The sequence below is a fragment of the Protopterus annectens genome, chromosome 6.part0 (assembly GCF_019279795.1).
Source record: "Protopterus annectens isolate FY-2018-M chromosome 6.part0, PAN1.0, whole genome shotgun sequence".
Lineage (NCBI taxonomy): Eukaryota > Metazoa > Chordata > Ceratodontiformes > Protopteridae > Protopterus > Protopterus annectens.
The window spans coordinates 224,873,572-224,888,026 of NC_056737.1; positions in this window are offsets into that span (position 1 = coordinate 224,873,572).

The following is a 14,455-nucleotide window of genomic DNA, read 5'->3' on the forward strand; positions in this document are numbered from 1 at the left end:
TCAGTACAAGGATGGTCTGCAGTCATATTGCACAACGGGGTATGTCACTGTGCTGACACCATGGCAGTGACATGTCTAGGGTACAATAGAACACATTTCACAGGTTACTATATCGGGTATTGCCAGTGCCACATTGAAAGGTGGCCCGCTGAGGCATGTATACCCTGCAACCTGATATAGACCCATCCACATACACGCACACTGTTACTTGCCAACACTGGGACTAGACCCCTACATAACAATGTCATGATACTGACATGTGTGGCCTACATTGCACAAACAGCTGCCTTAACCACTCCATATCCAACAGACCTTGTTCTACCCAGCAACAAAATGAGCAGCCCTTGCAGGTCATGAACTCAGGGCCCTTTACACTGAAGTCACAACAAATGACCACTAAGCCATGACCACTGTGGGGACAGCTGTTGTGCTACCAATATAGCTGTCATTACCCAAATTGAGTGGTATTGAACACTTGCCTTTATGTCCTAGATTATGTAGTCCTTGTCATTAATATGACTGTTGCATCACATATGTTGTTTTATCATAATGTACACATAGCAGATACATACGGTGGGATACATGTGGGAGGGTATACGCAACCATGACATTTACTCATGACAGGTATATGGTTGTATACATATAGGTGTATAGATGTCTACATGTACATACACAGGTATACACATACATATGTCTGTATACACATCTGTATAGTGCTACATATGTATGGCTATGTGTACACCTCTTCGTATGTACATATGTATACATATCTATACATATATGTGTCTATACATATGTGTATATATAGGTATACATATATGTACATATAGATACATGTGTATATAGCTATATATATATATGTATGCACATCCTATGTGTACAGATATGCCTGGATATGTTGGCATATATATAGATATCTATAACTATATGTGCATACATATCTATATGGATAGACCTACTACTGTCGATATATTTGTAGATATCCATACATATATGTGCATATGTATCACTATCTGTATATGTGTAGACATATATTGCTCTGTATATGTATATATCTGGGTGTGTATATGTATATCTATGTACATATACATACCCATCTATATATGTAGATATGTATGTGTAATATATATATATATATATATATATATATATATATATATATATATATATATATATATATATATATATATATATATATATATATATATATATATATATATATATATATATATATATATATATATATATATATATATAATATATATATATATAGCTGGACGATTATATGTACAGATATTCTCACCATATGTCCTGGACACGGAGTGTAGCCCTACCACAACCCCTATAGTCCCAATGTCGTAGTGCAAGTGGATGTCAGGTATGTATAGCAGGTATATTAGTAGACAATTGCTACTGTAATTGGGATTATCTTCACAGACATGGTGTGTGTGGGAGGTCACATCTGCTTTCCACATGTGTGCCACTGGCTACTGACAGACATCCTAAGGACATCCTAGTAAAGTACCACTGCTAGCACGTAATGCCCCTGTGGACTGCAGCACAGGTATTGGCCAATATATGTGGAAATTCTGAAACACTCTTTACAGTCCAGAGGTATACACAGAACCCCTTAGTGCTAAACATGTGTACCATGCATGACAATATGGATGTTAGCAGCCATGTAGATGGGTATAACACATAACGACTGGTATATATATCCCACCATAGGCTATGCATTTACACACCCCTGTCTGACCTGACACATAACCATTGGTACAGGGGTGCCATGGCCACATACTACTCATTAGATATTGACATACATCTGTACAGCATCCCACTGCTCTGTCTGACATACATGACTGTTAAGGGAGACCCAGAAGCAGTATATCCAGCAAGTATCTCCACATGACATCTCACTGGATAAGAACACTAAGCTGCTAGACATGTAACAATGCACTGTGCAGGCTACAGGAAGACTGGCTCAACACTGGCCTACATCTCCTATGGGGGAATGCACATGTACCTGCATATATAGAAGTCACTGCAGGCATGTCACAGCAGAGGGTAAGATACACCTGTGTGAAGGTGCATAACCACATCCAGTGTGAACACAGCCACAGCCACATATGATAAGCTAGCATAAAAGTACAGTATATGGACTATCTGTTCAACACCATCCTCATATGTGCCACTCACAGACTAACCCTACATATACTGGGCTGCTACACGGTGTGGTCTGCTGGCTGTCTGTGGTATGGGACATGTGTGTGTATGGCCCTACAAACATGTAAGCCAATATGGTAACATACACTGGAGCAGCATGTAACATCAGATAAGACTGGACCTATAACAATGATATCTACCACAGTCTGTACACAGGCTAAAGAACATATTAACAATACACACACTGTCGACATTCACCATAGTTACACAAACCTCAGTACTGTACAAATGACCACAGAATGTCCTGGTAATGTCAGATATTACCCATGCTGTACATAACATGTATAGCATTCTGATATCTCACTGGCTTGCTATCAGATATGATGATACTAATGATGGTGTACAGCACATATGCACCTCTTAATGTACGACATATGTACAAAGGTTGACAGAGTTGTGGCTAGAAGCACATACACAGGGCCAATATTGACATGTTGCTGTGATAACCTCATGCATGTACTGTTGTAACAGGGTTTGTTGCAACATGTGTCCTATGAGGGATATGAAGTCAGTAACTGTCACAGCTTTCACCATCTACAGGCTGCAATCCTGACACTACCTTCTGCAGTTCACAGATATGTGCTCTGTGGGTAACACATAACACCAAGGGCACAACACACTGTCCAGTCTGCAGATGACCCTGCAGATATAGATTCCTCATAAACATAGAGCTGACATGGCAGGTATTACAACATGTAGGACAGCCATATCCACACACACATTGTTAAATCAACATTACTCCACATGCAGTATTGCAGCACTTACAGTCTGTAGTCAGGTCAGGCACATCCCCCTCCTGTGTGTTGCCCTGTTTCCACAGTGTATGTTGTTAGAGGTAAATCCCCAATCCATCTGAGATGCTGTTCACCAAACAACAGATGTAGTTCCTGCCCACAGTGGATGTAAAGGGCCAACGCCAACATGATGTTCCTAGATACTTTAGTGTGTTTCCATGCAATTGGCTATGGGAATATTACCACAGCTGTTCCACATACACTCAGCTAGAGGAGGACTGCAATTGGTGCAGAAGCCATCAGCTGATCATGACCATCACTTACAAAACACAAGCTGCTGCCTAAGCAAAGCAGGTGTACATCTCCACATCCACCAGAGAGGGTGTGAGAGGGACAGACAGAGACAAAGTATGTCAGGGAAGGTGTGGGTGAGTAAAACCTAAGCATGTTTGTGTCACACACCTACCAGTACAGGGTTTCAAGCACCTGACTGACTATGCATAGCTATCACATGTGTATGCAGTTATTTCATGCACCACATAGCCTACATGTTGGTGAGCTGTCCAGATGTATATGTGCTGGTGAGTGACATCTGCAACACTGTTGTGATACAGTAGGTGTAGCACATGAGCCTGTGTACATGAACAGGTGTCAGCGTCAACACAGCCACACTCTCTAAGGAACTCATACACATTGCCACACTTGGCAGGGTAACAAATACACTTCCTAACCAGTTACTTTGCCACAATACAGTAATGCATAGGTATCAATTGGCCCACAGGGGTTATCCTGGAGTTCTATGGTCAAAGCATATGTGAATGTGTCTGACATTAGAGAGCATGCTTCAGTATGCCAATGGGGGTGGTACTGGGTGTGAATGTGGTCAGAAGCATCATACACCACACACACAGACACAAGGTGTCAGTACCGGTGTGCATTGCCTCATGGGTGTGTAGTGAATGGCTGTGCCAGATGGCTGTACAAGGCTAGGTGAAGTGTATACCTTGGCATCAGGCCACATGAGAATGGTCTTCATTATGGCTAAGGGATGTAGTGTCTGGAATGACCCACACAGGTGGGTATAGTATTCACCATCCAGTCACCTGGGTTACTGTTGTGCATGGCCAGTGCTGTGCAATGCTTGCCATGTATGTGTTCTATATACCATGACACAGACAGTGTCTGGGATGTGCACACATCCCACATTCATGTACAGTGGCATGTGGAAGTGTACGTTGTTTGTCTGGCCCATGTTGTGTACACAGAATGTTATCATCAGATGTGACAGTCCCGCCCTCATGTGATGGGGCCAAGTAATCGACAGCAGGTTGACCCTGCACCTACATTGATAGCATGCTACAGGTATTCCCTGGTGTCAGTGACATCTGTCCATACAGGGCATGTGTGTAAGGCATGGTATGTCCTTTGTGGATCACATTTGATGGAACCACAGTTGTTGCAGGCATCCAATGGAAACATACTGAAGGTGCACTGTCTACAATTATGTGCCTATCGTACTGATGGGCAGGGTGCCATGCCCTCTGTAGGCCACTGAATTCACACCATAGTTACTATCCATCACCAATATGCAGTGTACTACACATATATTAGAGAGCATGCTTCAGTATGCCAATGGGGTTGGTACTGGGTGTGAATGTGGTCAGAAGCATCATACACCACACACATAGACACAGGGTGCCAGTACCGGTGTGCATGTATGCATTGCCTCATGGGTGTGTAGTGGATGGCTGTGCCAGACGGCTGTACAAGGCTAGGTGAAGGGTATACCTTGGCATCAGGCCATATAAGAATAGTCTGCATTATGGCTAAGGGGTGTAGTGTCTGGAATGCCCCACACAGGTGAGTATAGTATTCACCATCCAGTCAACTGGGTTACTGCTGCACATGGCCAGTGCTGTGCAATGCTTGCCATGTATGTGTTCTATACGCCATGACATGGATGGTGTCTGGGATGTGCACACATCCCACATTCATGTACAGTGGCATGTGGAAGTGTACCTTGTTTGTCTGGCCCATGTTGTGTACACAGTTTGTTATCATCAGATGTGACCGTCCCACCCTCATGTGGTGGGGCCAAGTAATCGACAGCAGGTTGACCCTGCACCTACATTGATAGCATGCTACAGGTGTTCCCTGGTGTCAATGGCATCTGTCCATACAGGGCATGTGTGTAAGTCATGGTATGTCCTTTGTGGATCACATTTGATGGAACCACAGTTGTTGCAGGTGTCCAGTGGGAAACATACTGAAGGCGCACTGTCTGCAATTATGTGCCTATCGTACTGATGGGCAGGATGCCATGCCCTCTGTAGGCCACTGCATTCACACCATAGTTACTATCCATCGCCAATATGCAGTGTACTACACAAGTATTGGCTGTTGCCTCGGCATCTGTGTGTGTGTATGAGACATGGGTTGAGAGTGTGCTCTGGGTAATACTGGGGATGCTAACTGTGATTGCCTGAACTTGATGTCACATGTATGGGTATGGATATGCACCCTAGCCTCTCGGCTATTTCACAGCTGTTATCCCTGCACAGTGGACATTGTGATATATACTAGGGCCACCATATAAGAAATTTGCAAAACCCACTCCACATTGGGCCCAGGTGTCACACACTCACACCTACCTCCACACAGGATACAAGTTACAAACACACACACACCTATCATGTTGGGGAGTAGAATCCCTATCTAACTAGTTTATTAAACTACAGCACTATGCAGTTATAGTACACGCCATGGTGATTGTTGCAGTACTCCTTCCCCAAAGGTGTATATCACATTGGCTGACATCAGCAGGATTGCCAAAGTAGGTCATTTGACACATACTGAGTGTGACTAGCCTAAAATGCATTGCTCCCTACATAGACAGTGGAACATGCACAAAACATCCACAACTGACATGTGTGGGTATAGAACCCCTAACAGGGGTCTATAACACACTGCAGCATGGAGCTGTTATAGGACGTACCACAGAGATTACTGGAGGACTCCTTCCCCAAAGGTGTATAACACATTGACTGACATCAGCAGGTTGCCAAAGTATGGCATTTGAAATGTACTGAGTGTGACTAGCCTCTAATGCATAGCTCCCTACACAGACATTAAAACACACACAAAACTTCCAGAACTGCCATGGGTGGGTATAGAACCCTACCAGAGTTCTGAATCACACTACCGTAGTACGTTATGATCTTCCCAGAAGTGTATTTAGGGTGGATGATATCAGCAGCTTTACCAAGGTAGAGCATTTAAATTGTAGGGGTGTACCTACCCTAAAAAGCATAGTTTATCACACTACAGCAGTACACAGTTATGGCATGCACCATGGAGATTACTGGCCTATTCCTTCCCCAAAGGTGTATTTCACAGATGATGACATCAGCACACCTGCCAAAGTGGAACACTGGAGGTTGTAATGTCTGTGAATGGACTCAAAAGCATTGCTCCCTACACTGACAAAGGAACATGCACACATACACAAACATCCACACTTGCCATGTCTGGGAATAGAACTCCTACCTAACTAGTTTATCACACTACAGCAGTAAGCAGTTACAGGATGCACTATGGAGATCACTGGGCTACAAGCTTCCCAGAGGTGTATTTTGAGGTGAATGACATCATCCTACCAAGGTAGAGCATTTAAATTGTAGGGGGTGTGCCTACCCTAAAAAGCATTGCCTTCTACACAGACAGAGTCAGACAGACACACGCACACACATGCACACACACGCACACACACACACACACACACACACACACACACACACACACACTTGCCAAGGCTGGGGTTAAAACTCCTACTTAACTAGTTTATCACATTACAGCAGCACCATGGAGATTACTGGCCTATTTTTCCACAAAGGTGTATTTCATAGTTGATGACATCGGCACACTTGCCAAAGTGGACCATTGGAGGTTATAGTGTCTGTGAATGGACTTAAAAGCATTGCTCCCTACACTGACAAAGGAACACACACACAAACATCCACACTTGCCATGTCTGGGAATAGAACTCCTACCTAACGAGTTTATCACACTACAGCAGTGCACAGTTACAGGATGCACTATGGAGATTACTGGGCTACAAGCTTCCCAGAGGTGTAGTTCGAGGTAGATGACATCAGCCTATCAAGGTAGAGCATTTAAATTGTAGGGGGTGTGCCTACCCTAAAAAGCATTGCCTTCTACACAGAGTCAGACAGACACACACACACACACACACACACACACACACACACACACACACACACACACACACACAGTTGCCATGGCTGGGATTAGAACTCCTACTTAACTAGTTTTTCACACTATAGCAGTACACAGTTACAACACGTGCCATGGAGATTATTGGCCTATCCCTTCCCCAAAGGTGTATTTCACAGCTGATGACATTGGCACACTTGCCAAAGTGGACCATTGGAGGTTGTAGTGTCTGTGAATGGACTCAAAAGCATTGCTCCCTACACTGACAAAGGAACAGACACAAATAAATCCATACTTGCCATGTCTGGGAATAGAACTCCTATCAAACTAGTTTATCACACGACAGCAGTACGCAGTTACAGGATGGGCTATGGAGATTACGGGGCTACAGCTTCCCAGAGGTGAATTACTAGGTGGATGACATCAGCAGCCTTGCAAAGGTTGAGCATTTGAATTGTAGGGAGTGTGACTAACCTAAAAAGCATTGCTCTCTACACAGACAGACAGACAGACACATAAACACACACAGTTGCCATGTCTGGGAATAGTACTCCTGCCTAACTAGTTTATCACACTACAGAGGTATGCAGTTACAGGACGCACTACGGAGATTACTGGGCTACAGCTTCCCAGAGGTGTATTACTAGGTGGATGACATTGGCAGCCTTGCCAAGGTTGAACATTTGAATTGTAGGGAGTGTGACTAGCCTAAAAAGCATTGCTCTTTACACAGACATACACACAGACACACACACACACACTCACACACAGCTGCCATGTCTTGGAATTGAACACCTACCTAATAGTTTATCACACTACAGCAGTGAGACGTTATGGTAAATGCCACAGAGATTACTGGGCTACAGCTCTCCCAAGGGTATATTTCACAGTGGCTGACCTCAGCAGGCTTGTCATAGTAGGGCTATGGGGTGTGCAGTTTGTGTGCATGGGCCATAACACATTCATCTAGAGGTTGACACGCCACATGCTGGCACACACAGGGTCATATTCCACAGGTACGTGCATTCAGCTGCTAGATGACTACTTCCTTGTACAGTCATGTTTCACAGCTAGCACATGCACCAATAGTCTGTAATGCTGACAGATACTGGTGGCTAGTATCTGCAGTGAGTGACATCTGAACCTCATGTGTTTGAGGACCTTTGGCTGTGTGCTGGGTGGGACAGGCCTGGATGGCTCCTTGTCATGTTCACCCTCTTCTACATATCTCTGTATATCTACATTTGGCTTATTATAGTGTGTTGCCCTTACATATATGTCTGTATTTCTAGCCACTGTGTGCACAAGGCATGCATGGTGCATACTGACGAGTGTCTACACTAACAACTGCAACTGCCAGATATGTCTGGTCCACTGGTGTTTACAGACATGGCCTTCATGTTTTTAAGTGTGTGAGAATGGCCAGTATGACCTTTCAGTATGTTGTTGACTGACATTGCCTTCATTTCTCTAAGTGTATGAGCATGCCCAGTATGGCCTTCTGTATTTAATGTGTGGCTCGAGTCCAGGCAGTTTGTACTGCAGTGCTGTCCTTGGTGTTGTACACCAACATGTGGCATGCTGCTTCTGCAGGGTATCCATCAAGCATTTGGCAGTGACTGTTCCTAGATGTCTGCATAGGATGGGGGGGGCTCAGCCGACTATGTCTACATTTCTACACAGGATGGGGGGCACACCTGACTGTTATTACATTACTATACAGGTGGGAAACACCTGTCTATTTCTACATTTCTACACAGGGTTGGGGGGGCACACCTGACTGTTATTACATTACTATGTAGAATGTGGGGGGCACACGTGACACTTGTATACATTTGCTATGACTGTACTGGTATGTCAGGCACTTCATTTAATTCTGTATTGCTAACTATCATGCTGACTAGAGGCATACCAGTGTACTACAGATCATGGCTTTGGTTGCCCTACATATTATTGTCTGACTTCCTACCCTTCAGAATTGACATCCCTCTGCCTGCCCTGCTGTGGTCTGTTTGTGTAGGCCTGGGGAGAGGTTAACCATAGCCATCATTCAGGGGCCATGGCTTAGACTCTGTTTGGGTTTGTCTACACCTGTCCTGCTGGCTGAGACTGTTGTTGGGTATGTGAGCCGCCCTGACTGGCATGTGTGGGTCATATGGACACACATGTCGCTCAGCACATTTCCTGCAGTGGGTTTTGTCACCTTGTGCAGTACTGGCTACTATGGTGACTCCAGTATGTGTTACAGATGTCATGGTGCCACTATGGGTGTCTACTGTCTGCTGCCATAACATTCAGTCACCCAATTCCCTTTCATGCTCACATCCATACCATAGCTACAGGTAATGACACATTCTACTCCATTTGGCAATTGGTAGGTTGATTGACTTACCTTGAGGGTGTGCCAGACTTGCGGGTGGTGCTGGAGGGCTGCCTATGTCAGATGCACATAGTACACTCCCTATACATGGTTGAGCACAGGTAGTGTCATGTTTGGCATCCCTTTTACTGTATGTGCGAGTCAGAGAGAGGTGTCATTTCCTGGGTCCCTACTGTGTCAGTGCATGTGCTATGCATTGCCTCTTTGCTGCAGCCATGGCATACTGGGCACGTCTCCATCTGCCTACTGGGGCAGGCTCAGGTTGTTCCTCCTCCGGATCACTCTGTGCCTGTACAGGCCTTGGCATTGGTGGGGGGCTGTGTGGCCCTGTCCCATGCTGTTCCTGCTGCAGCTGTTTTCGCAGGATCATATTGTGTAACATAGCACATACCATAACAATTTGGGTACATATAGCTGGTGAATACTGCAAGGCTAAACCAGATATGTCCAGACACTGGAACTGTGACCTGACCATCCCAAACACACGCTCTATTATATGTCTGGCCTGTGCGTGTGCCTCATTATGGCATTCTTGTTCAGGTGTGTGTGCATTTCTGATGGGTGTTATCAGCCATAACTCATAACTTCCAGGGCAGCCAGCACACACATTCATTATAATGCCCTGGGCATCCCTTATGACATGGCAGTTGATGGAGGGGATGCCCCTGCGGTTGATGTAGGCCCTACCCTGCTCACCGTGTGGTGCTTTGAAGCTTTGAAACATATGTGCATGCAGTCTATAGCACCCACTACCCCAGGGTATTCTGCTATTTGGTGAAAAAAGCGCATATTGCTGGTCAACACCTCACGGGTGTTGAGGAAATATGTGTGCTCACTGGTATGTACTGACATGGCATCCAGGAACTGGTGGAATACTCTGGATGCTGATGCCTGTGAGATCCCCATGATATCCCCAGATGTGCTTTGGGAGGTATCTGTGGCTAGTATACCTAGGCCTACACATACCTTGGTATCCACTGGGATGGGTTCCCCTTGGTTAGTTTGATGTGTCAGGTATGGCCAGCACAGCTCAACAATTTGCTGTAGGAGGTCTCTGTCCACCCTATAGTGCTCCACTATCTCCAGCTCATGTAGCCCCTGGTAGGTTACCCTGGGTCTGTACACTGTTCTCCGTCTCCTCACTGTGGGTTGTTCGGCAGCATTCACATCCTCACCACCCTCAGCCTCTGCTGCAGCCCTTCTCATTTTGTAGGTTTGTTTGTTAATATTTCTCCGCTTGTATACACTGGTGGTATAGAGTGTGGGAAAAACCAGAGGGGAAGGTGTTTGCTTAGTTTATAATAGTGTTCTGGGCTGGGATGGTCTGCTGCCTGTGTAATTGGCTGATTCTGATACAGTTCTCCTACCAGCTAAGCTAGTTCTCCTTGATTACATTCCTACTGCTGTTTTCCCTTCCCATTGCCTTCCTGTTTAAGCCCGTGTGCGCGCCACTCAGAGTGCTAACATGTGCACACTGCTGCTATTTCCTGGTTTAACTTCTTTTGTCTTCCTGTAAAACCTGCTGCATGGCACGCACACCAGCTTAGGCTTTGTAAAGAGTGCTACGCAGATTTAGACACACCCCCTAGCTTAGCTGTGCTAAGCTAGGGGCAAACCCAAACCACAGGGCTCCACTTCACTTACAGTATGCCTGACACACCCCTCCATGATGTCACCTAACTCCTAGGCTTGCACCATGCTGTTCCTACCCTTACACTGTTGGGACCTGGCTCACATGCTGGGGAAAACTGGGATTCACTGTCGTTCCCCTCATTTGCATAGGATTGCCTGCTAATGCATAGCTACATGTCTCACACTGAGCCTCCTCCCTTAGCAACCACTACTCACTGGCCATGTTGTCTTCTGCCTGCCATTGACTTGCATGGCAGAATACTGATTTTAGTTAGAATGCTTAATTTAAGTTCATTTTGTTATCCCCCCCCCCGATCCCGTTTGCACGCCGCTGCCCTATGCTTAAACAGCTGAGATCGGCTACAAAATAATAAAAGTTGATTTTTGTATTTATTTTTATGTTGGCAATGCCAATGGCCTTATACTTGGCCATTGGCATGCTTACTACATGATATGCAGCCTTTATTTGGAGCTGTCGAAGCTCCATTTTGGATTTTGCAGAAATGTACTCAGTTACTAACCGAGTACATTTCTACAGTTAGCACTAGTCTTGCACGGACTGTTGCAAGCTTTCTGGATTGCAAAATCACCTCATTTGTATAGATTTCTCCTGCAAATAGGGTGATTTGCATACCAGGGCTTAGTCTGTGCAGGAGTAGTGCAGGTGCGCTCATGCACGCCCCTGCACGCTGTTCCTGGATCGCACAGCAGACATATTGCCTGCTTGTGCTCCTGCACTGATCTTGCACTCCGTGCAAGCGTTTGAGAATCTGGGGGTTAGTCTATCTCATGACGTTCTGCCATTGTGAAGCTTTTTACATTGGGAAGACTGATCAGCGCTTGAAAGATAGAATACTTTGTCATTTTAGGGATATTCGCAAATTAGATCTTAAGAATGCACTTGCCATGCATATTTCTACACAACCTACACACACATTTAAAAAAAAAGAAACCAGCCATTGGGTAATTTCCTAATTGGATAATGGGTAGGTGTGTTTCCTATCCTAGCCCTCTTTGGCTAGTTCTCACTTTTACTCTAGGAGAGCAGGAAGAAATCATGATCTGATGAAGGCTCATTGCCGAAAGCGCTCATCTGTTGTCATAGCTCTCCATGCTAAAGTTTGACTGTCGCTGTTTTTACTATCATTGTTTCCATTAAAAGTTTGTTTTTAATAGTTTTAAAAAAAAATTCTTCAGAACAGTGCAACTAAAGCTGTGGAGGTGCACTGAGGATTGCTTTTCACATTTTTCTTGTTTCATTCAATTACCTTTGGCAGTCCAGCAGCGCTTCTAAATGAATTGTGTTTTTTTTCTTGCTTGAACTGCACATGGCAAACAGTTTATCTACCGAATTAGGAAGTGCTCGGAAAGAAGGAATGAGGAACAAGACATTTTCAGAGTCCTTAGGTGAGTCTTTGAATCCAATTTTAAAATTGAACTTGGCAAGTACTGAAGTAGAACAACATTATTAGTGAAGAAAGTTTCAACAAAGTTGTTAAAGAGGTAGAAAATGCAGCATACTGCCTCTAGAGGCTGCAATGGCAGCGCTTCCATCTAGAATCTAGCCTTTACCACCAGGTTATCCCAAGGGGAATGAGAGTTAAGTGCTTACCTAGCTACGGAAACAGTTTTTCAGATTTGCTTGCCAAATGGCAAGCTATTAATCTGGAAACAAGTTTCAAGTATATGTGTCTACTAATAGAATGCTTCAAACCTGTCGAGGCTAAGGCAGCTGAAATAATTAAGCAAAAACAAATGGAGTTAGAGCAAATGGAATTGGATGAATTAAGCCTACAAAAATTCAAAACTCTACAATTTAATTTGAATGTATATGACAACAAACTCAAGGATCAAAAAAGTAGAAAACTGGTCAGTGACTTCTAGGATTTTAAAACAGGCCATATTTTTGAATGGCCCAAGGAAGATCTAGTTGTGAATGGACGGAATAAATCAGCTTATAAACGTAAAACTAGTTTTAGTAGTAAAAGAAGAAACTGCACTACGTCTCAAGGAAGTCATGAGCAGTGGGCTGACACTAGTAATTTGACAAACACTAAAAGAAAAAAAAAGGCTTCAAAAAGCAAACAGTAGTTTTAAAGTGCATAAAGCACTTTTCGTTTAATAAAATCAAACTTCTTCAGATGCGAACATTCAAGGTACAAGTTTCAATTAAATAAAATACTAGGAAGTGCTTGAGCCTGTCAGCTGACATGCTGTGATGACATCAGCAACAATAGTTAACCCTTCCTGTTCTACACACTATGAAAAAATACTGTTTAAAACTAAAACAATGCTGACAACCATGAACAAGGAAGACTGAAGCTATGGTTTAAAAGTAAAGTATGCTGATAGGTATATTTTCAACAACAAGAACAGATAAACATATGAAATAATAAGGTTACCTATAAGGAATTACTATTACACTGCTAAAATTCTGCAATACAAACTTTTTTTGCACTAGAAACATTTGAGCCATTGTAGTAATGGATTCTCTGTGGTACAAGAACAGAATGCTGAACATGCTGGGGGATGTTAACACCTATAAAAAGATCAATAAAAGAGAACTAGATACAATGGTCATGACCTTTCAGAGTAATTTACTTGACTTACTTATGGAAAGACACATCTCTAAAGAATTGTTTGACTTCTTTGAAGTGACACAACCAACTATTCCAAGCATTAGTGGTCTACCCAAGGTTTATAAAGACCCTAGTAGTCCATCCCTATGGCCTATCGTAGCAGGAAGGGGCTGGTTAATGGAAACTTTGTCAATATTTGTGGAAAGTGATCTGGAAAAGGTTTTACCCAAAGCTGGTTCAGTACTGAAAGGCACAAGAAGCTTTTTGACAGATCTCTATGAAAAAACAGGAAGCTTGACCAATACTACAGATTTCATCTTAGTTACAATGGACATCAATAGTTTGTTCACTGTGATTCCCAATAGCTATGAGATTGAAGCAATTCATGAGTACCTACACAGGAATGGCTTTAATGCTGATCTTTTGTGCTCCTTACTGGAGCTTATACTAGAGAACAACGTTTTCATCTACGGCAGAGATTACTATTGGCAGACATGGGGTATGGCAATGGGCACACCCTGTGCTAATAGCTATTCCAATCTAGTACTTGCCTTTTGGGAAGAAAACAATGTCCTTACAGATGATAACCCTTGGCATCCACAGTTATTGCACTATGCCCGTTTTGTGGATGGTATTTTTACCTTGTAGCAGGGTGATGATGAACAGCTGGCACT